Source organism: Vombatus ursinus, unplaced genomic scaffold, assembly GCF_900497805.2.
Source record: "Vombatus ursinus unplaced genomic scaffold, bare-nosed wombat genome assembly UNPS02011700.1, whole genome shotgun sequence".
Lineage (NCBI taxonomy): Eukaryota > Metazoa > Chordata > Mammalia > Diprotodontia > Vombatidae > Vombatus > Vombatus ursinus.
In genome coordinates this window covers 1,786,968-1,809,447 of record NW_020951478.1, presented here as the reverse complement: position 1 = coordinate 1,809,447, position 22,480 = coordinate 1,786,968, and the positions used below count along the sequence as shown (strand labels likewise).

At 36.8% G+C, this 22,480-nt stretch overlaps 1 protein-coding gene across 1 annotated transcript in view; it reads left to right on the top strand.

The window, feature by feature from the left end:
• Positions 1-22,480, top strand: part of TRPC4 (transient receptor potential cation channel subfamily C member 4) — a 225,919-nt gene that overhangs the window by 141,494 nt on the left and 61,945 nt on the right.

Below are 22,480 nucleotides of genomic sequence, written 5' to 3'. Positions count from 1 at the left end.
AGATAGATAGATAGATAGATAGATAGATAGATAGATAGATAGATAGAGGGCACAAGGTGAGTTGAAGATGAAGGGTTGATATCTGAAGAATAAAATTAAGGGGTGAGAGAGGATTATACTGGGAGAAGGAGAAAGTGAGAGGTAGAATGGGGTAAATTATCTCACATAAAATAGATAAGAAAAGGGTTTATAATGGAGGGGAAGTGGGGGAAGGTGAGAGGGAATGAGTGAATCTTATTCTCATAGGATTTGTCTTAAGGAGGGAATAACATGCACACTCAATTGGGTATGGAAATCTTTCTTACCCTACAGGAAAATAGGGAGGAAGGGGACAAGAGAGCAGGAAGATGATGGGGGGAGGGCAGATTGGGAGAGGGGGTAATCCAAAGCAAATACTTCTGAGGAGGGACAGGGTCAAAAGAGATAATAGAATAAATAGAGGGCAGGATAGGATGAAGGGAAATATACGTAGTTTTTCACAACATGAATACCATGGAAGTGTTTTGCATGACTACGCATATATAACCTGTATCAAGTTGCTTGCCTTCTCGATGAGGGTGAGTGGGGAGGGAGGAAGGGAGAAAATTTGGAACCCAAAGTTTTAAAAACAAATGTTAAAAATTGTTTTCCCATGCAACTGGGAAATAAGATATACAGGCAATAGGGTATAGAAATCTATCCTGCCCTACAGGAAAATAGAAGGGTAAGGGAATCAGAAAAGGGGTAGAGATAGAAAGGAGGGCAGATTAGGGGAAGGGGTATTCAGAATGCATGCCATCTTAGGATGTGAGGAGGGATGAGATGGGGAGAAAATTTGGAACTCAAAATCTTGTGGAAATGAATGTTGAAAACTAAAAATAAATTAATTAATTATTTAAAAAAAGAAATATGGGATCTGAATGCATATTGAGGCATATTATTTTTCCTTTTTTATTTTTTTTCTTTCTCATGGTTTTTTTCCTTTGATTCTAATTCTTCTTTACAACATGACTAATGTGTAAATATGTATAATATGATTGTATTTGTGTGGCTTATATCAGATTGCACACCATAAAAGGACCCACATGTACAAATAGCAGCTCTTTTTATGTTGTCAAAGAATTGGAAATTGAGGGAATAGCCATCAATTGGGGAGTGACTGAACAACTTGTGGTGTATGAATGGAATGGAATACTATTGTGCTATAAGAAATGATGAGCACGTGGACTTCAGAAAAACCTGGAAAGGCTTGTATGGACTGATGCTGAGTGAAGTGAGCAGAACCAGGAGAACATTGTACACAGTAACAGCCATGATGACTAATGCTGACAGACTAAGCCCTTCTCAGCAATGCAAAGATCTAAGACGTTTCCAAAGTTCTCATGATGGAAAATGCTATCCACATCCAAAGAAAGGACTATGGAGTTTGAATGCTGATCAAACCATACTATTTGTTTTTTTTTCTTCTGTTTTGTTTTATTTCTTCTTTCTGATGATTCCTCCTATTAGTACTAATTCTTCCTTACAACATGACTAATGTGAAAATACGTTTAATAGGAATGTATAATAGCCTATATCAGATTGCGCACTGCCTTGGGGAAGGAGGGGAGAAGGGAGGAGGATAAAAATTTAAAACTCAAAAGCTTATGGAAGTGATTCTTGATAAATCTAAATAAATTAATAAAAAAAATTTAAATTTAAAAAATATTGCACGCCATCTTGTGGAGGGGGAGAGAAAGGGAGGGAATTTAGAACTCAAAATGTTATAAAAGTGAATGTTGAAAACTAAAAATAAATAAATTTTAAAAATAAGTAATTCCCAGAGCCCCAAGTGGCATAGTAGATGGAGCACAACTTTTAGAGTCAGGTAGAGCTAAGTTCAAATTCCTTTCTCATTCAATGTAAATTCAGAGAAATCTTTTACCTTTTCCCAGCTAGTTTCTTCAAAATTATAATAGGAATAACAATAGTTCTTAAATCCCATTGCTGTTATAAGGATTAAATGAGATTTTTCATATAAAGTGATTTGCAAACTTCAAAGCACTATATAAATTTCAGCTATTATAATTAATTCAACAGAATTTATGAAGCAGCTATTAAGTGTAGGGCCCAGTGTGAAGTACTGGAGATATAATGATAGAAAAACTGAAAAACACACTGCTTGAAGGAGCTTACATTCTCTGAGATATAAAACATGTAAACAGACAAATGAATATAAATTTAATGATGAAGAGAAGCTAGAGGTTCACAAAAGGCTTCCCGTAGGTGATGCTCTGAACTGCGCCTTGAGGAACAGACATGGAGGCTGGTGGTGGAACAGCAAGTAGGCCGGTTTGACTGAAAAACAGAAGGCATGACAAGTAGTCATGTGAAATAAACCTCAAAACATAGCCTGGAGGCACATGTGAAAGACAAAATTTCCAGCTGGTGTATTTATATTTTATCTGAGGCAATAAAGAGTCGTTGACTATTCATGAACATGACATAGCAAGTCTTCTATTAAGCTGTAAGATTTGACAGCTTTGTGAAGGATGGATTGCAGCAGTGGGGAGTGATTGGAAGCAGTAAGAAGAACTAGAAAACTATTGTGATAGCTCAGACAAGAGAGGACAAGATCCTGAATCAGAGAGGTAGCTATATGACTGGAAAGAAGAGAATGTGATATGTTTAAGACTTTGTAAATTATGAGATATGAATTGAGTGAGGAAACAGGAAACCTCAGGGATTACTCTATGGTTATGAACCAGGATGATTAAAAAGTACTTTCAACAACAGGGAATTTTGGAGGTAAGGCAGATTTGTTTAGAGCAGGAGGGATGAGAAGAAGATAAAGAAGATGATTTTGGACACAAGTTTGAGATGTTTCTGAGACATTCTAAATGAGTCATCTTAAACAGCAATCGACAATGTTCAACTAGAGCTTTGGAGAGATAGCAGGACTAAATATGTAGATTTAAGTCATTTGCATACATATGATATGCAGGAGGGCAGGAGAGACGCCCAAGTGGCAAACAGTATAGGCACAAGAAAGGAACGTCCAGAACAAAGTACATTAGAAATTCAGTCAAGACATGAAACTGAAAAGCTTTTTTCTAAGAATAGAAGGTTGCTGAATGGAAAAATGCATCGATGAACTGTGATAAAAGTTCGCTATTCAAACTACATAAACAAGTAGCAAAAAAAAATAAGACCACAAGCCATTACTCAATAGCTCACCAAATGATATTAGTAAATAGTTATCAAAGGAAAATTGTGACTCTAAACAACTATGTGAAAGAATCAGTAACTAAAAATCCAAATCAGATCTTTCCTGAGGTTTTACCATATACCCAGCAAGCAAATTAATAAAAATGACAAAAAGGGACAATATTCAAAGTTGGAGAGGTTATGGAAAAACAGGCACATAAATGCATTGTTGATGGAGCTGTGAATTGGTACAACCATTCCAGAAATCAATTTGAAATTATGCCAATAAATGAAGAAAATGCCCATATTTTTGACCCAGAGATCACACTGCTAGGTATATGTCCCAATGAGATTAGGGACAAAAAAGGAAGGTTCAATATATACAAAATATTTATAACAGTACCTTTAGTGGTAGCAAAGAACTGGAAGCAAAGCAGATGTTCATTAATCAAGGAATGGCTAAAAAATTATTCTATATAAATGTAATGGAACATTATTGTGAACTATAAGAAATAATGATGATCAATACAGAAAAGCACAGAAAGACTCCCATGAACTGATGTGTAATGAAGGAAGCAAAGCCAAAAAAAAAAAACCATCACCACCACCACAATGCATACAATGGTTAAAATAATGTAAATGGAAAAAAAAAACACAAAGCAAAACCAAATACTGTGAATTTACCCCAAAGAAGAGCTACATGAAGATATATTCCCCTTGAAAAAAGAGGAAGAGAGAGCAAAAGGCCAGTAGATTATAGCCATAAGGCTCTGAGTGAGTTGATATACACAGATAGAATGAAATTTAAAAGAGTAATGGTAGTAGAGGATGTATTAACTAAGTAAGTAGGAAGAAAGTATCAGAAAGACCAGAAACTGATCCTTCTTCCTGACTCTGTGTGTGTGTGTGTGTGTGTGTGTGTGTGTGTGTGTGTAGGGAGCAAGGTAGGTGGTATAGCTATTAAGGGTAGAAGGATACAGGAGAGATATGATAGAAGGTGCAATAAGTGCTAGAGAATGTGGAGAGAAGCGGTGCAGTGTCTTCTAGAGAGAGTTAAGTTTCTGTGAGTGCATGATGTTCAAAAGGCACTGCATGGCACATGTAGAGAGAGTTAGTCTTAGACCTAAGAAGACCTGGCTTCAAGTCCTGGCAACGTGACCTTGGAAAAGTCACTTACCCTCTCACTTCCATAGGCAACTCTCTAAGACTATAAATTTAAAAGCAGCTGGTGATCTTGCAGCTTTGGTAGAAGAAGTTCACTCCTAGAACTTCCTATGTTAATGAAATCATATGTCTATCTCCCTCTCTTAAAAAAATTGGAAAGAGTTTACAAACAAGACATATAGAATAAAATGGAGTTTGTTAACAGTTGTGTGGGTGGGTCAGGGGAACAAATGACATAATGGGAAGTTTGAGTGGAAGGGTAGGGTTTAGCTAGATAGTGACTAGAGCACAAGGAAAAGTCATAGAAGCAATTGATTTTCACATTAGAAAATGATGATTTATTTATTTATCCCAAGAAATAAGGAAGTGCTAATTTGCTGACTGCAGCACTATGGAAATATCATTTGGTTAGGACTCTTAAAGTTGTTATAATGATGGAGGAAAATGTAGGTGTGATAATGCACTCTAAGCACTGGGGATGTCAAAGATGTGTGTCAGACCACACCTGAATATATGATCCCCAAAGACTGAATTTATTATTTAATTCCTAGCATATATTCTATTTTAATTCCTAGATGGTTAGGTGTGGCACATCCAGTAGAAGATATATTCCCCTTGAGAATCCAGGCCTTCAGAGGGCACAAGTTCTGGTAATATTCCTAGATAACTATTTGAACTATTGCCTGGAAAGTCTTTACTGGGAACAACTTGGAACAACATTGGCTATAGAATGAGTTAGGAATGCGTAGTGAAAATACAATTAGGAACATTGGTTATTAGTGCACTTATACAGGGCAAGCAAATGGGGATGTCTGAAAACAAGATTAGGTAACTAATATAACAAAAATATCTTTTTTACAGTTTAGGAGCAATTTTATCTAAATTAATTCAGTGGGTCTGTTTCAATTTGTAGGTTTAGCATTCATCCATTCACAACAGGAGACTTTGCTGCATAATTTGTTTCCTGTGTAAGTTCATTTTAGACTATTAATTCAGTTTTTACCCAATACAAAAGGGAAAGGTTAATTTTATCTATATTTATACTATGTATAGTAAATATTGACTTACCTATTGATTAACTCGATTCTATGATCAGAGCCTGTAAAGTTATTTGCTTTCTAATAGTGGTATTTTGCCTTTGTTCCCCTTCTCAATTAAACTAGAAAGACCTTTCTCATAAAATTTACTTCTGTAAACTTTGCAACTAAACGAAAGTCTAGGAAACTAGAGGTCCCATATGAGATGTCAATTTTCAACAAAAGTCATAGTAATAATCAAAGTGCCAGGGATATGACTAGAAATTGGAAATGCACTGTTGATTTCAGAGATGGAATAGATGTAATTCCTAGCTTTTTTCAGGGCAAAATGATATTGTGGAAGCAGCACGGGATTTGTAATCAAAGGCGATGAATCCCCATTTGACTACACATGGGACATTGGGCCTTTAAACTCTCTGAGCCTTAATTTCCTCATTTTTCAAAATTAGGGGATTGGAATTAAGCAGTTCTAAATATCTCTTCTAACTCAAAATTATCTATTTTCCATGTCTAAAGCAAAAGCATTTACTTTATTTCCTTTTTTTCTTTTTAAATTAATTTATTTTGATTTATCAATAATCACTTCCACAAGCTTTTGAGTTTCAAATCCTCTCCCCCTCCCTCCCCACCTCCCTCCCCAAGATGGCGTGCAATCTGATACAGGTCATACACATACATTCCCATCAAACATATTTTCACATTAGTGATGTTGTAAGTAAGAATCAGAACCAACAGAAAGAACCACCAGAAAGAGGAAACAAAACATAACAGAAGAAAAAAATAGCAAATAGTATGCTTTGATCTGCATTTACTTTATTTTCAATAAAATAATATATGAATCTTTTGTAGATGCAGAGAAGTAGTATAGAAGAGGTGACAGAGAGGAGATTGTGGAGTCAGGAGAATTTGAGTTTGGATCCTGCCTTTGACACCTCAAAGATATGTGACCGCAGACAAACAATTTTACTATTCAGTCCCCAAAGTTAGTCTCTTAGATTATAAATTATAGACCTCTATACATGTATGTTTACAGGGATATATACGGGAGAGTTTCCTATACTGATGAAATCACAGGCCTAGAGCCAAAAAATATATAGAACATAAGCTCCTTGAGGACAAAAGTTGTTTTATTTTTGTGGCAGCATCTGGTAGACCTGTATTATGCCTAACAATTGGTTCTTTATTTTTCAAAAATGTACTTATAAAATTTATTTTTATTTATTTATTTTTTTGTTTTCAACATTCAGTTTTATAAGATTTTCAGTTTTAAATTTTATCCTCCTCCTTCCCCTTGCCCTCCCCAATACAGCATGCAGTCTGATACAGGCCATACATGTACAATCATATTAAACATATTTCCACATTAGTCATGTTGTAAAGAAAGAATTAGAACCAAAGGGAAAAACCACGAGAAAGGAAAAAACAAACAAACAAAAAATACAAGGAAAAATAATATGCTTCACTCTACACTCAGACTCCATAGTTCTTTCTCTGGACATGGATAACATTTTCCAACATGAGTCTTTTGGAATTGTCTTAGATCGTTACATTAACAATTGGTTCTTTTTTTTTCTTTTTTTGTTTTTTTTCTTTTTTTTTTTTTGCATGTGAGCGGGGATAGGCAATGAGGTTAAGTGACTTGCCCAGGGTCACACAGCTAGTGTCAAGTGTCTGAGGTCGGATTTGAACTCAGGTGCTCCTGACTCCAAGACAATTACTCTATCCACTGCGCCACCTAGCTGCACTCAACAATTGGTTCTTAATAAAAGTTTGTTCCATTTAAAACTAAATGCCCTTGTGGCAATCGCGGGGCCCCGATTAGTTGAACAGTCCCCTTTTATCTGGCTAAGCTAGAAAGAAGCTGTTTTGTCCCTGTTCCTCAAACATTTACCATTAAAATCAAGTCATGGGTCAGTAGCCTGTTTTGTGCAAGTCCTCTGTACACGCCAGGGATTGACTTGATATCTCAATATTTGCTAGACCTAGATAAACAAAAGTGAGCAGTTTTTGAGGAATAAGAGTTATCAGTTAATTGTTTGTAAAACTGCAAAAGCAAATAGCTTCTTCCTCCTGAATCAGGTTCATGTTTATTCATCGAGGGTAGAAATAATCTTCTCCTTAATGCTTAGGCCACAGTAGTGAAGGCAATAATTGCATCATATTTCATTACAGTTCTTTGAAAACTATTCATTGTCATTTTCAATTTTCAGTCATTCATTTAACACAGGTCTCTTCCAGCAGACTGATGGACTATATTAAAAAGAGATTGGTCCTGAACAAGATGAAAGTAAAGATCCAGCTTTGTCACTTCTAAAGTCCTTGTTTTCAATCCCCTCTCTCCCCATTATGAAATGATTCCCTCTCTATTTCTCTAATAATTGCCTTCATGTTTTTTTTTTCTTCATCTTTTATCTCTATCAAAACCTGCTCCCAGATCTTTCTTCCCTTCACACAGAGGTAAAAATGAAATAAACAGCTTGAAGGACTGCTTTGTCCAAAATATTTTAATTTTACTTTAAGTTAAGAATAACTTGAAGAACCAAGTTTTGTCAATCGATGTAGTGCATTTTTGTTCGTAACTCAAAGAAAACAGAGATAGCAGGATGAAAACTTTTATTTCCAAGTAAAATATTTATGTGTGTATATTAATAGATGGGCTGGTCCTTAACAAGGCTCAGAACCTTAACCTCCTAATTCCTTTCCTTACCTCAAATTTCTTCCCACTGCTATCCATCCTCCACACAGGTACCAAAATGACTTCCTAAAGTTTGACTATAGTGATTACCTATCATTTCTAGGGTTAGTTAGTCAATAAGATTTAGTAAGCACCTACTGTGTGCTAAATCAAATATAAACTCCTCAGTTTCATATTTAAAGTTCTTCATAACCCATCCTTACCTTTCCAGTCTTAATACTCATTATCTCCCTCTACACACCCTACTCTAGGGTCCAGTCATCTTAGCCTTCACCTTGTTGCTCACACACAACACTTCACCTTCCATATCCAGGCTTTTGCTCTGGCTGTCCCAAATGCTATAATCCTTACCTCTGCCTCATGGAATCCCTAGTCTCCTTCAAGATTAAGTATGTACCCCCTTTTCAGAAGGCTTTTCCTTCGGGATGCTAGGTGGCACAGTGGATAGAGAGAGCACTGGCCCTGGAGTCAGGAGGGCCTCAGTTCAAATTCAGCCTCAGCCATATAACATTTGCTAGCTGTGTGACTCTGGGCAAGTCACTTAACCCCAATTGCCTCACAAAAAAAGGCCTTTCTTGGTCACCTACATGTCATTGTGTATTAGAAGGAGGTAGATTCCAGTGTTATTTTCTATTTGCTTTGTATGTATTTTATATATGTGTATATGTCCATGCGTGTGTTACTTTCCCTATTAGAATACAAATCCCTTGAGAACAGGATTATTTCACTTTTATCTTTATACCCCCAACATCTAGCACTGTCTGACACACAATAGGTTTTTAAACAATGTGTATTGCTGAAATGATATAAGTCATTGTTAGTCATTAGTCATTGGAGCAAGTTTTTTGTGGAAGAGCTTGGTAAGATAGAAGTTAGGAGACATAGAAAGTAGTAGAAAATCAGCAAGTGGGCTTTTTCTGATGTTGCAAAAACATCACCAGCTATAGAGGTGCTTATATTGCCTTTCCTGCTAGTCAATCAATAAACATTTACTAAATGCCAGATGGAACAAAAGGTAAAAGACAGTCTCTGATTTCAAGCAGCTCACAGTTTAATGAAGAAGACAACGTACACGAACTATGTACAGAAAAGCTTTGTTCAGTCATTTTTCAGATGTGTGCAGCTCTTCACAACCCCATTTGGGGTTTTCTTGACAAAGATATTGGAGCAGTTTGCTGTTTCCTTCTCCTGCTTTTCTTTTTTAATTTTTTAACATATGAGGAACTGAGGCAAACAGGGTTAAGTGACTTGCCTAGGGTCTCACAGCTAGTAAGTGTCTGAGGCTAGTTTTGAACTCACAAAGATGAGTCTTCCTGACTTTGGGCAATGCACTCTATCCATTATGCTGCCTAGCTGCCCATAGAAAAGCTATGTTCGGATAAATTGGAGATAATCAACCAAGAGAAAGTACTAGAATGAAGGCTTCCTGTAGAAGAAGATAGCATTCTAGTTGATACTAGAAGGTGGCACCTGATTAAAGCCATTGTCTAAATCAGACCCAAAGGTATTGAACATAAATGCAGTGTTCTATAGATTTTTACAATTTCTTTGACAAAAGCGGTAAGTATTTATGAAGATCTTTGAGTAAAGTGATTTCATAGTTGCCTTTAAGGGTGCTTTCTTTTCCTGGGCCTTCAAGTATTGAAAGATAGACTGTTGCTCAAGGAAAGTGGTAAACTTTCAGCTCTCTCGCTTCCAGCCTCTATGGTCTTCTATGCTAAGTGTTCAGTAAGCATTAGTAGGCAGGGGTTCTTAATCTTGTGCTACGTAGTGGAGGCCATGGACCCCTTCTCACAATCTTGTTTTTAAATAATTGAAGGAAATGCTAAGTTTCAGTTAAAGCATAGTGAAATTAAACATATGTATTTCCCCATTCATGTTCACAGACTCTTGAAATCAATGCACTGATCTGATGGGCCCCCCAGTGAAGAACACCTGCTGTAGAGAGATTAAGGCAAAAACCAAAACGAACAAATTAACAAACAAAACAAACCAGGAAATAGAAGTGTTGGGGCAAAAAACAACCCTATCTTGACTTTTCCTCAGTTCCAACTGGCAAGTCTAAAAAAATCATAAATATTCTACTTAAAGATATATCAAACCTACAGCAAATATGTTATAGTAGACAAAAAAATTTAGGTCCTAAGTCAGAGGATCTGGTTTCAAATTCAGGCACAGATACTTCATATTTGTGTGACCTCAAGCAAGTAACTTAACTTCTCTGGCCTCAGTTTCTTCATCTGCAAATTGTTTTGGACTGAACAACATCTAAGATGCCTTTCAGCTCCAGATACGTTAAACTATAGGCAACAGCATAATTGTTATCTTTTAGAATGAATGTATTTATAATGTTTCCAATTCCTTCTATTCTCCTCCAAACATAATAGTCAAGAATTGGAATTTAAAATTTGAAAAGAATTAGAAAGTTAAAATTTGAAAAAAATGGAGATTGAAAATGAGAGCAGTTTTCTTTTGGAAATGACATGTGCCTATGGAAGAAGTACCCAAAAGAGGTAGCATGCCCTCACTAACGTTGATAAAGTCAAGAAGTTCCAATTGTCTTGAGCTTTCAGCACTGTTTAGGGAAGAGTACAATTATCCTGACAGAGAACTAAGTAAATATTTTGACTGCTGCTCTTTTCTCATACACATGATGCACTGAAAATTACAGTATAAATGTTTGGAGGTAGTTAAATAGTTACATGCAGTTGGCAATAATATGTCTAGATGACACAAAACAGGCAAGACCTGCTTGCCATCAAATTGACTCTCACCCAACACAGAATAAGAATTTAGCAGGATACCTTGGATGTTTATAAATCCCAACCTAATATAGGCCCACTTGCCTGCACGAGGTACATAGGGGGAAATACTAAAGACCTGATGAATAAGTTGTAATCAGATTTATGATGATCAAAGCCATCTTTACAGTCAAGGTGAGACAGTCCATGTCAGATATTAACCCAGAATTCCAAATCCTATCTGCATACATAGAAATTACATTAAAGACTGAGAATATGGTGAATGAAATGGTCGCTTTGGACACTATTAGCTAAGTTATCCAGGATTCCAGGACTAATAAGCATTGTAAACAGGTGTGGATTTCTATAGGTTTTAGTGATTTGGTAGAGAAGGGCATGACTCCTCCTATATTAATATATCCCCAGAGAGGAGAAGGAAGAGAGAAGAGAATGGTCGATAAGAAGTGCCTACCATTTCTCATTACTTCACCATTGTAGTCCAGGATGAATTTATCTACTAGATAAATTGACTTCTTTGTTTAGTTCAATTCAATGAACTCCCTTCTCTTTTGAGGTCTCTGCCCCATGAGTCAGTGTCATTTTCCCTCTCCCCCACGGGATATCAGCATCCCAAAGCCTCTCCCTCATGCGCCACTCTCAGAGTTGCGTCTCTCCACTTATCTAGTGTCCTGAGGACTCTCCACTCGTGGACAGACGTCAGTATCTCCTCACTCTCTGCTCATGATTGGTGGTATGGAATATAAGCAACTATTTGTTGTGGTAGATAGAATACTGTGCTTGGGGAAGATCTGTGTGCATATCCTACTTCAGACATTTACTAGTGGTGTGACCCTGGCAAATCACTTAACCTCTGGGCCTCAGTTCCCACATCAGCAAAAAGAGGTTAGACTCAATGGCCTCTAAAATCCTTTTCATCTCTAAATAGATGATCCTACGATTTAAGGGCATAATATATTGCTGATGGTCCTGGGCGCCCAAATTATCAGTTCCAGACTCAGAATAAGGGACAGGATCTCTGCAACTTGCTAAACATTTGATGCTTCTTTCAACCAGATTTATGATCTTCTATCACATTTGGAAGTTCACTGCGAACATGCATTAATAAATATGGATTTTTATTACCACCCTTCTCACTGGTCACTAAAAATCCTGGAAAAATACTCTTTCATTTTCACTGCCCCCAAACAAGCAGTTCCAGTGAGCAGGGACAAGCCAGTTAGACTGTGCCTCTTACAGAAGATTCCTCCCTTTAACCCCACAAATGCAGAAAAGTACAATTTCAGATTTTTAATCTCTGGGATTAAAAAAAAAGTGCTTTCACTCATTGTTCCCTGGTATGAAAAGGTGTTTTTCATGTCACAGAAGGTTAAATTGAATGTGTTAATGAGCACAAGGGAATGTAAAATGAGTAACTTCTGCGGGCATATGTAACATGTTAATAATTAATGAACTATTTTTGCACACAAGGCTTGTTATTGAATCTGTTGAAGTGACTCTTTTGCCCTAATTTTGCAATGCGTAATTAGAATTTTTGTGCGTAACTGACTTCTGAACATTTTGATGAGCCCCATTAGTTTAGATTTTTGAAATAAGAATTGAGACTATTTTAATTTTATATTAAGAGTGTAGCTACATTGTAGTTTCTTTCACCCTTCAGAAGAATAAGGATTTAACCTGTATATACACACACATATATGTGTCCATATGTATGTATATATGTGTGTGACTATACGTGTGTGTGTGTGTGTGTGTATATATATATATATACACATATATATGTAAAACACATGGGTACATATATTTCCTTTAAAACATGTTCTTAAATAAGGGAATATTGAATTTCTCTCATACTATGAAGAGACATCTTTCAATTTTCAAAAGTTTTCATAGCTAGTACCAATTTATAGATTTAAGTTTTCTTGCAGAATAATCCAGACTCAGTAGTTTCCCCTGCCAATATATTAAAGCCTGCTTCCTGGTGCTTCCCTCTTCAAAGCAAAAACTTCCAAGATATTGATTCTGCCTTTTTTAGGACAACATAATTATTCAGAACTGAAAATGTGCATTTGGATTGTGGAACAAAAGAGTAGAGGGAGACTTTACCATATTTTATTAATTAATGCTAAGTAGAATAAAGAAGTAATATCAAGCTGAAAGCTCTATAGCCTCCAGGACATAAGATCAGAGATTTAGAACTGGAAGGAACTTTAGAGATTATGTAATCCAGACTTTTTGCTTTATAGGTGCCCCTGAGAGTTTAAGTGATTTGCCCAAAATCATGCCAATAGAAAATTTTGGACCTAGGATTTGAATGCAAGTCCTTTGTACCAAATCCATAATTTTTTCCCCAGATGAATTAGACATAAGTTGTTCAGATCACATGGAATTCTGTGCTTTAAAACAAGAAAGAACAGGAGTAACATATTTGATTTTTTTTTTGTGGGGCAACTGGGGTTAAGTGACTTGCCCAGAGTCACACAGCTAGTTAAGTGTTACTTGTCTGAGGCCGTATTTGAACTGAGGTCCTCCTAAGTCCAGGGCCAATGCTCTGTCCACTGTGCCACCTAGCTGCCCCAACAAATTTGATTCTTTCTGAAAATAAACTGTGGCTAATTTGAAGTATTGTTCTCTCTACAATTTGTGCTAGAGGCTTCTACTAGGGTTTGCAAAGGGCCATGCTAGTATATTAGCTACATTTACCGTTTATATAAACACACACACACACAAACACACACACATATATAATTGACATTATATTCATATTTATTCAATTAACCTGGCTCAAGTAGAGCTCATTGTGGGTATTTAAACATTAAACGTAGGCCAATACCTGACAAGACAAATTTTTTTAAGAGGCGAAGGCTGTTTTCAACATGAGTGCTCCTCACATCTTCTATTCACCTTCCCACCCCAACCATGAACTCATACACATATAAATATGGAACTCTCATAAACCACAGAATCGTAGATTTAGAGCTAGAAGGGACCCCAAAGGGAATCAAATCCAATTTATGAATAAGGAAACTAAGGAACAAAGAAGTCAAAAAGGCTCGTCCAGGAACACAGTTTGTTAAATGTCTGAGGTAGCATTTGAACTCTGATTTTCCTGACTCCAAACCCACTTTGCCACAAAAGATAGGAAAGACATTAGTTATAAAGGCAAGAGCATAAGTAAGATCAGGATACATAAGTCATGAAAGCAAAAAGAAGAATGAGTTGTTTCATAAATTTTATTATTGGTTCAACTAGCTAATGTCAATAAGCCAGCACAAATCAGAGAAAGAGGTTTTATTACATTCAGAATGTGACCCACCCCACCAGTAGCTGATATGAGTGTATCATCCATAATTCAGTTAGAAGTATTTATACATTACATGAAACAAAAAAAAAAGATAGCTGTTCATTAAAGTGCAGCTGATTACGCAAAGAAAATTGTCTGCTTGTTAAAGAGAATATTTAACATTAGCTACAGGAAATAGATAAGGGATGTGGCCCTGTGGTATAACTAGTTTCACTAAATCAAAGGTAAATCTATTAAGCTAGACAAGGGAGAGAGACATTCCTGAGACAAAAGGCCTCCTTTTTTATGTTTTTTGACTAATTAAATCTTTTTTGTACCAATTTGAGAAGCAAATTAGACATTTAAGGGAACCAGCTATGGAAGCTGGGACTACAGTTCATGCAGGGGTCATACACAGCAAAATGGTGAACACAAAACAAAATGGAATCAATTACTTTCTCCCAAAAATTCACTTTCTTTTAAAATTTATTTTATTTTTAGCATTCTTTTTTTTTATTAAATTTGAGTTCCAAATTGTCTACCTTCCTTCAACTTCCCCCACCCATTGAGTAAGCAGGCAATACGATACCCATTATGCATATGAAGTTCTATAAAACATATTTCTATATTAAGCACGTTGCCAAAAAAAGCAAGAAAAAATTGAAAAATATTGTTTTAATGTGCACTCAGAGTTCATGAACTCTCTCTCTCTCTCTCTGAGTATGTATAACATTTTTCATCGTGAGTCCGATGGAATTGTCATGGATCATTGTATTTATCAGAGTAGTTCAGTCATTCACAATTGATTGCTGTTATGACATTACTATTACTGTGTAGTGTTTTTCTGGTTGTGCACACTTCACTGATCAATTTACTTAAGTCTTTCCAGTTGTTTTTTCTTCTTTTCTAAAACCATCCCCTTCGTCATTTTCCTACACTACAATAGGACTCCATCACAATCATATACCAATACGTGTTCAGCCTTTCCCCAATTGATAAGCATCCCCTCAGTTTCCAATTCTTTGCCACCACAAAAAGAGCTGCTGTAAATATTTTTGTGCCTCTAGGTCCTTTCCCTTTTTTCTTTGATCTCTTTAGAATACAGACCTAGTAGTGATAGTATTGCTGGGTCACAGGGTATGCATGATTTTATAGTCCTTTTGGAATAGTTAAAATTGTTCTCCAGAATGTTTGGACCAGTTCACAACTTCACCAACAGCAGTGTATTAGTGTACTTATTTTCCCACATCCTCTCCAACATTTATCATTTTCCTTTTCTGTCATATTAGTTCATCTGATAGGTGTGAAGTGATACCTCAGAGTTGTTTTAATTTGAATTTATCTAATTATTAGTAATTTTAAAGCATCTTTAACATGACTATTGAGAACTTAAATCTCTTCCTTTAAAAACTGCCTCTTCATATCCTTTGACCATTTATCAATTGGAGAATAGTTTTTATTTTGATAAATTTGGCTCAGTTACCTATATTTAAAAATTCACTTTCAACAGTATCAAGGAAGAAAGAGTGATAAACAGTGTCAGATGCTGGAAGGAGCTCAAGGTGATGAATGTAGCTTAGTGGAGAGAGCCTTGGACTTGAATCAGAATGTTTGAATCCTGTTTCAAATTCTTATTCATTGTGTAACCATGGGCAAATCACTTCACTCTATGTCTTGGTTTCCTTTTCTGCAAAATGGCAATAAAAATACCTGCAGGACTTACCTCAAAGAAAGATTTTCCAGTTCAAATGAGATAATGAAGATAATGCATGGAAAGTGCTTTGCAAATCTTGAAGTGCTACTTGTTGACGTGACTTGTTATATGAAAGTCAGTTATTACTGTGAAGACTAAGTAGAAGTCATTGGATTTTCTGATTATGATGGTCATAGTATCATAGGCACAGGTATGCACAGAGCACAGGTTGAGTGTGTCTTCCCTTCTCCTCTGATGACAATGGTCATAGAATTTAAAGCTCAAATGGGCCTTAGAGACCATCTAGTCTAACACCCCCATTTCATAGATGAGGAAACTAAAAGTCCTCTCTAGTGCTTGATGTAACTTTCAAAATCAGAATCACGGAATCTGAATCACAAAACCTCAGAATCATAAGGGACATCTGAGATCATGAAGGCCAATCTGTACTTGAACAAGAGCTCCTTCTTCAATGTTCCAATGAAGTATAATCCAAGCTTCTCTTAATGACTTCTTCTGAGTGAATTCCTACTACTTCCTGAAGGAACTCATTCCTCTTTGAGAGATGGCTCTAATTGTTAGAATTTTTTACTTGCATCAAGCCTAGATAGTGGCTTGATAGTCAGAGGAAGCTGGTGATACAGCAGATACTTTCAGGACTGGAGTCAGGAAGACCTGATTTCAAATCCAGCATCAGATGCTTATTAGCTGTGTGACCCTGAGTAAATCACTTAACCTCTGTTTACCTCAGTTTCTTCAGTTATAAAATGATGATAATGATAACACTTACCTTGCTGGGTTGTTATGAGGATCAAATGAGATAACGTTTGTAAAAAAAAATAAATGCTTTAGTATAGTGCCTAATACACAGTAGGTGCTATAAATGCTTATTTCTTTTCTTTCCCTACCCCTCATCCCCCAAATCTGTCTCTGGAATTGACTTTCATTGTTCCTAGTTTTATCCTCCAGATATCTATGTAAAACAACAACAACATCTAATTATATGTTTTTCTCTTAATCCCTTCAAATACTTGAAGAAAGTTATCATGTCCCTCATAAGTGTTCTTTCCTTCAGGCTAGATATCTCCAGCATCTTCACTCTTACCTTCTTAGGACACTGTCCTAATGTCATCACTACATTTGTTCCCAGCCTCCGTTTTTCAACCTCCCTCATAAAATGAGATGCTAAGGATTGAATACAATACTCCAGATGCAATCTGGATGTCTGGAACTGAACAGACCAGATGCAGATGCAGGCTGAGGGCAATGAAATGATTATTAACTTTGGCACTGTGCTTCTCAGTACATTGTTAGACTATAGAAAGGAAGGGATTTTCCCATGGTCACACAGCTAGTAATTTACAGAGCTATGTTTCAAAGCCAGATCCATTGTCTTCAAAATCAGTTCTCTTTTTACTCTGTCTTCTCTGATGGCAATGTCTTGAGAAACTCACGGTCCCTCTATATCACATATCATAATAAGGTGGCCAGGTGGGACGTTAGCAAAATAGGTATAATGAATGTATGCATTATATAGAGGACATATGTATGTGAATCTGTATATGTGGTTCTATGTGAAACACATGAATGTCTATGTATACATAGACAAATGTGTATGTACATATGCCTTTCAGACAGAAAGAAGGTATGCATATCCACATACACACATAGAAGAGAAGTAACATTGTGGAATGGACAGAATGCTGGATTTACATTGAAGTGCAGAACCTGGGCTTAAATCCCACTTTTAACACATGTTATCTGTGCAATCACAGACAAGTCACATTATCTCTCAAACTCAGGGATTGTAGATAAGTTATTACCTTCATCAGTGGAGAGTTCCTGTACTAGAATTTCCCTACACAAATGAAATCACAAGTTTTGATATCCAATGGTACTTGGAGGGGTGATAGGGGGTGGGATTAAATGAGAATGTTTAGGGAGAAAGGAGGAAGAAGATTTGGTCTGTGGGTGTCCTTCTCTATTGTTTCATAACAATCCTAGAAGTTCAAAGACTTTGCCACTCAAGCTCTGATAAGTCCTCTTTCTGTCTGTTATCTAGTACCACCCTAGCACTGTTCAGAGAGGCTCATCACAAGACTGGTCATAGACTAATGGCATTTTAGCTACAACAACTCTAAAACCAACTGCCAATTAATTCATAGATAAGGAATGTGATTTACATCAAGGGAGGTAATGTCTACTCCACTGAAATCCTGGATCCTTGAAGTAAAGAAATAGGATTTGTTTCAGCACATATCTTGGGATCCTTTCTAAAAGCCTTGATTTCTGAAAGTATAATACCTCTGGTCCTTTTCTAGACCACTTCCTTGTCTAATTAGGTTTTTACTATTTTTGGGGGGTGAGGTAATTGGGGTTAAGTGACTTGCCCAATGTCACACAGCTAGTGTTACGTGTCCGAGGTCAGATTTAAACTCAGGTCCTCCTGACTCCAAGGCTGGAGCTTTATCCACTGCACCACCTAGCTGCGCCTCTAATTAGGTTTTGAATGTGACAGATTCCTTATAATTCTGGATGGACTGATGAGTGTTAATACTATTTAGGCATGTACTTGCACGTACTTTGGAAAGTAGGACTTCTAACACCTCCCTCTCAGTACTTATACTACTGATTTCATGATGGAGGTGACTACTTGTACCAAAGGCTAGCCATGAATATGATCATATTTGTCATGATGGTGGGGATGAAGAAGGTCAGAAGGAATATACATGTAATAACCACCTATTATATGCCAGACACTGTGCTAAGACCTTTACAAATATTATCTCATTTGATCCTCACAAAAAACCCAGAAGGTAGTGGATGTTATTATCCCCATATTAAAGATGAGGAAAACAGAGGTTAAGTGACTTGCTGAATTTGAACTCAGGTCTTCCTTACTCCAGGCACAGAGCTATTTCTGCTGTGCCTCCTAACTGTTTTACTCTAGAAAATTCATTCAGCACTGCTAACATGTTTTTAATTTAAAAGAAAAGTAAACTAAATACTTTTGCAGCAAACGCTATGCTTTCAACAGTAATTTTGGTTCATAAATTATTATACAAATGGAAAAGTTATGGTGAATATAAATATGAAATTATTTTCATTCCTATCTTTTTTGAGGGGGAGCAGAGAGAGTGTTTGCCTGGCACATAGTAAACATTTAAAATATTATTGATTGATCAATTAGAAATATTATTTTTCTTGAGGTGATTAATCTAAGAAAATCATAACTCATTTAAATATTATAGTTGACAAAACTTTTTTAAAGCAAAAAGGAGTCTATTTTAGATTGAATTAAAATAGTAGAATGGGTCAAAATCTGATAGAAGGGTGAAATGTAAAAGTACATGAGTAAAGATTTAGATTTATTGTTGTTTCTAGAAATAGTTCTTGAGCAATTTCGGTTCTGTTAGTAGATAAAAATCACATTTTGCAATTAATGTCAAGACCTTTGGAGACTTTTTATAGTACCCCCATCTGCTCACACCCTTCTCATATCCTCCTATTGGTATTGCATATCAGTGCAGCTTTATGATGTATGTGTTAATGTTTTGATGTCTCCTTTACAAGCTATAATTGTCTTCTTATGTTCAAACTGTTTAAAATGCATAAAATAGATGTTTCCTTGGAATTTTTAAGTCATATCAACACTCTAAGGCTATAAGTTGCAGGATAGGTGATGATCGACATAGGTGGAGAGACTTTTCTCATGGGGCATTTCCTCTAGCAGTGAAATCCCAGGTGCAGGCAGCCCTCTTCTATCCCATCCATGTTAGTGATGGATAGAGGCAGCAGGTAGGAGATGTATCTACTAATTTGGTTTGAATGCATTCCTACAATCATTTTGTTGTTGTTAAAAGAAGTTCTGAGAGCCAATGCTTGTGGGGAGGACGTTGTGCAGCTCACTTTCAGAGTAATTTTATGTAGATCATCACAAGAGTGGTCATAGAGTAATGGCATTTTAGCTACAACAACTCTAAAACCAGCTGCCAATTAATTCATAGACAAGGAATGTGATTTACGTCAGGCCACAGAGTAAATAGCTAATTTAGTAAACTGAAACTTGCTCCATTAATAATGATAATAATGATGATGATAACTAACATTTACATAGTGCTTACTATGTGCTGGTGACTCTGCTAAAAGCTTCAAGATTATCTTATTTGGTCCTCACAACAACCCTCAGAGGTAGGTGCCTTTATTATCCCCATATTACAGATAAAGAAACTGAGGCAAACCGGGGTTAAAGTGAGTTGCCTAGGGTCACACAGCTACTAAGAGTTTGAGGCCACATTTGAACTCATGTCTTAGTGGGAATTAAGTAGAATCAAAAATAAAAATGGCATGTAACGCCCAGACATTCAGTCTCTGTCAGTGAATAGCCTTTAGGAGAAAGACTTACTTGTCCACCTAAGTTATAAATGCTTCAAAAAGAAGTTTTTCTAACCTCTGGGCCTGAGTTACTTAAAAAGTAGCTCCTGGAATACTGGCTGAGGCAATACTTGTATATTCTACTAGGGGTGGAGAACCTGTGACCTGGAAGCCACATGTGACCTTCTAGGTCCTTGAGTGCAGCCTTCTAACTAAGTTCAAGTTTTATAGAACAAATCCTTTCATTAAGAGGATTTCTTCTGTGAAATTTGGATTCAGTCAAAGGACTGCACTTGAGGTCCCAGAGGGGCACGTGTGGCCTCCAGGCCACAGGTTCCGCACCCCTGTGACTAGTCCCTAACAACTCTAATTGGCAGATTCAGGATGGGCTTTTGAAGCTCTTTCCTCATATATTAGTGCTCCATTCCTTCTTATATCTGTTAGACCTATGAGAATTAATGAGATTATAGTAATTCCTTCTCATGTTTTATACCTCTCCTACATTTCCTTGGCCCTTTTATTGAAGATTAGGAAAAACGGATCAAGCCACAGCAGAATTCAGATGGTTTTATTCTGTGCCAAGAAAGGAGTTTCGAAAAAAGCAGCTCAATGGGCTATTATAAAGGGAAAAAAGAAGTATTTGACTTAGAGAACTTTCAGAAAAATGTAGCTTCTGTCACCTAGGTGTTCTTTTTGGACTTGACTTTGCTGATGCATGACAAATTAGCCCAAAGTATGCCATAACTCTGCCGCTACTGGCTTTGACTGAGAGAATTGGCAAGGGATATGTCAGGCAAAGCTCATCCTTTGAATAATACAGTTTAACTTTGCCATTTAAGGGTTATGGTACTTACTTGAATGGATGACTCATCAAGGCAATAAGAGTAGACCTGACTAACCTAACCCTCCAGGAATGCAGCTTGATCTATGTTGAGAAAAGTTTTGGGGATTCCTAATTTGTTATGAATTCATTTTGGTTTAATTTAATAAAAATTTATTGGGAGCCCACTAAGTACTCAGCACTGTGTCAGGTGATATGGAGGACACAAAAGACAGGCAAGACACATCACCCGGCACAATGCTGAGCACACAGTGGGCATTTATTCTCCACTTCAGGTGGGGAGGTAGCATACAAAGTTATTACATATCTGTATAAAGGAAAAATGGAATACAGCCTATTTCTACTTCATCACTCTAGCCCAGATTCTTCACGTATCACTCCTAGGTTATTAAGCTTGCCTTCTAACCAGTCTGGCCCCCTCAGATTCCTATACACTAATCCACACCCCTAACAAAATACTGTAAGTGACTTCTGACTCTAGAATCAAAGGTTGTCGCTGTGGTTGTTGTTTAGTCGTTTCAGTCATGTCTGACTCTTTGTGACTCCATTTAGGTTTTCTTGGCAGAGATACTGGAGTGTTTTGCCATTTCCTTCTCCAGCTCACTTTACAGATGAGGAAACTGAGGCAAACAGGATTAAGTTATTTTCCCAGGGTCACATAGCTAGTGTCTGAGGCCAGATTTGAATTCAGGTCTTCCTGACTCCGGGCCCGACACTCTTTCCATTGCAGCATCTAGTTTAAATTCTGTCACTGATACTTACTAGATGGATGACTCTAGTCAAATCATTTCACTTCACTAGACTTGATTTTCTTATCCGTGAAGAGAGGAAATTGGACTAGGGGGCCTATGAGAGGCCTCTAGTTCTAGATCTATTTATGACTATATGATCCTCATTAGGTTCGTGGTAAAGTCCAAATTCCTTTCCCTGACATTCAAGGACCTCAATGATCTAGATCCAACTTAATTTTTTAATTTTATCTCCTAATACTAAAAAAACTATATAAATCTTTATGAGGCAAAGATGTCTGTTCATTATACCCTAGAACATACCTTATAATTTCTAACCTCCATGCTTTTGTTCACATCTTAACTACAGAGGAAAAAGCCCTGACTCTGGAGTCAGAGGATCTGGATTAAAAGTCTGTCTCTAATGATTAACTGCTGTCTGACCTTGGGAAAGTCACTTAGCCTCACTGGGCCTCAGTTTCCTCTTATATGAAATGAGGGAGTTGGACTATGTTGCCTTTGATGTCCCTTCCAGATCTTACAACTATGATACTAGGACCATTCGTGGAATACCTTCTTCCTACTTTTCTGCTTATCTAAATCCTGCCCTTTCACCAAAGCCCAGCTCAAATATCACTTTTTATCTTAACCTAATCAAACTGGAAGTGATCTGGCCCTCCACTGAGTGAGTGAGTGAATGAATGAATGAATGAATGAATGAATGAATGAATGAATGAATGA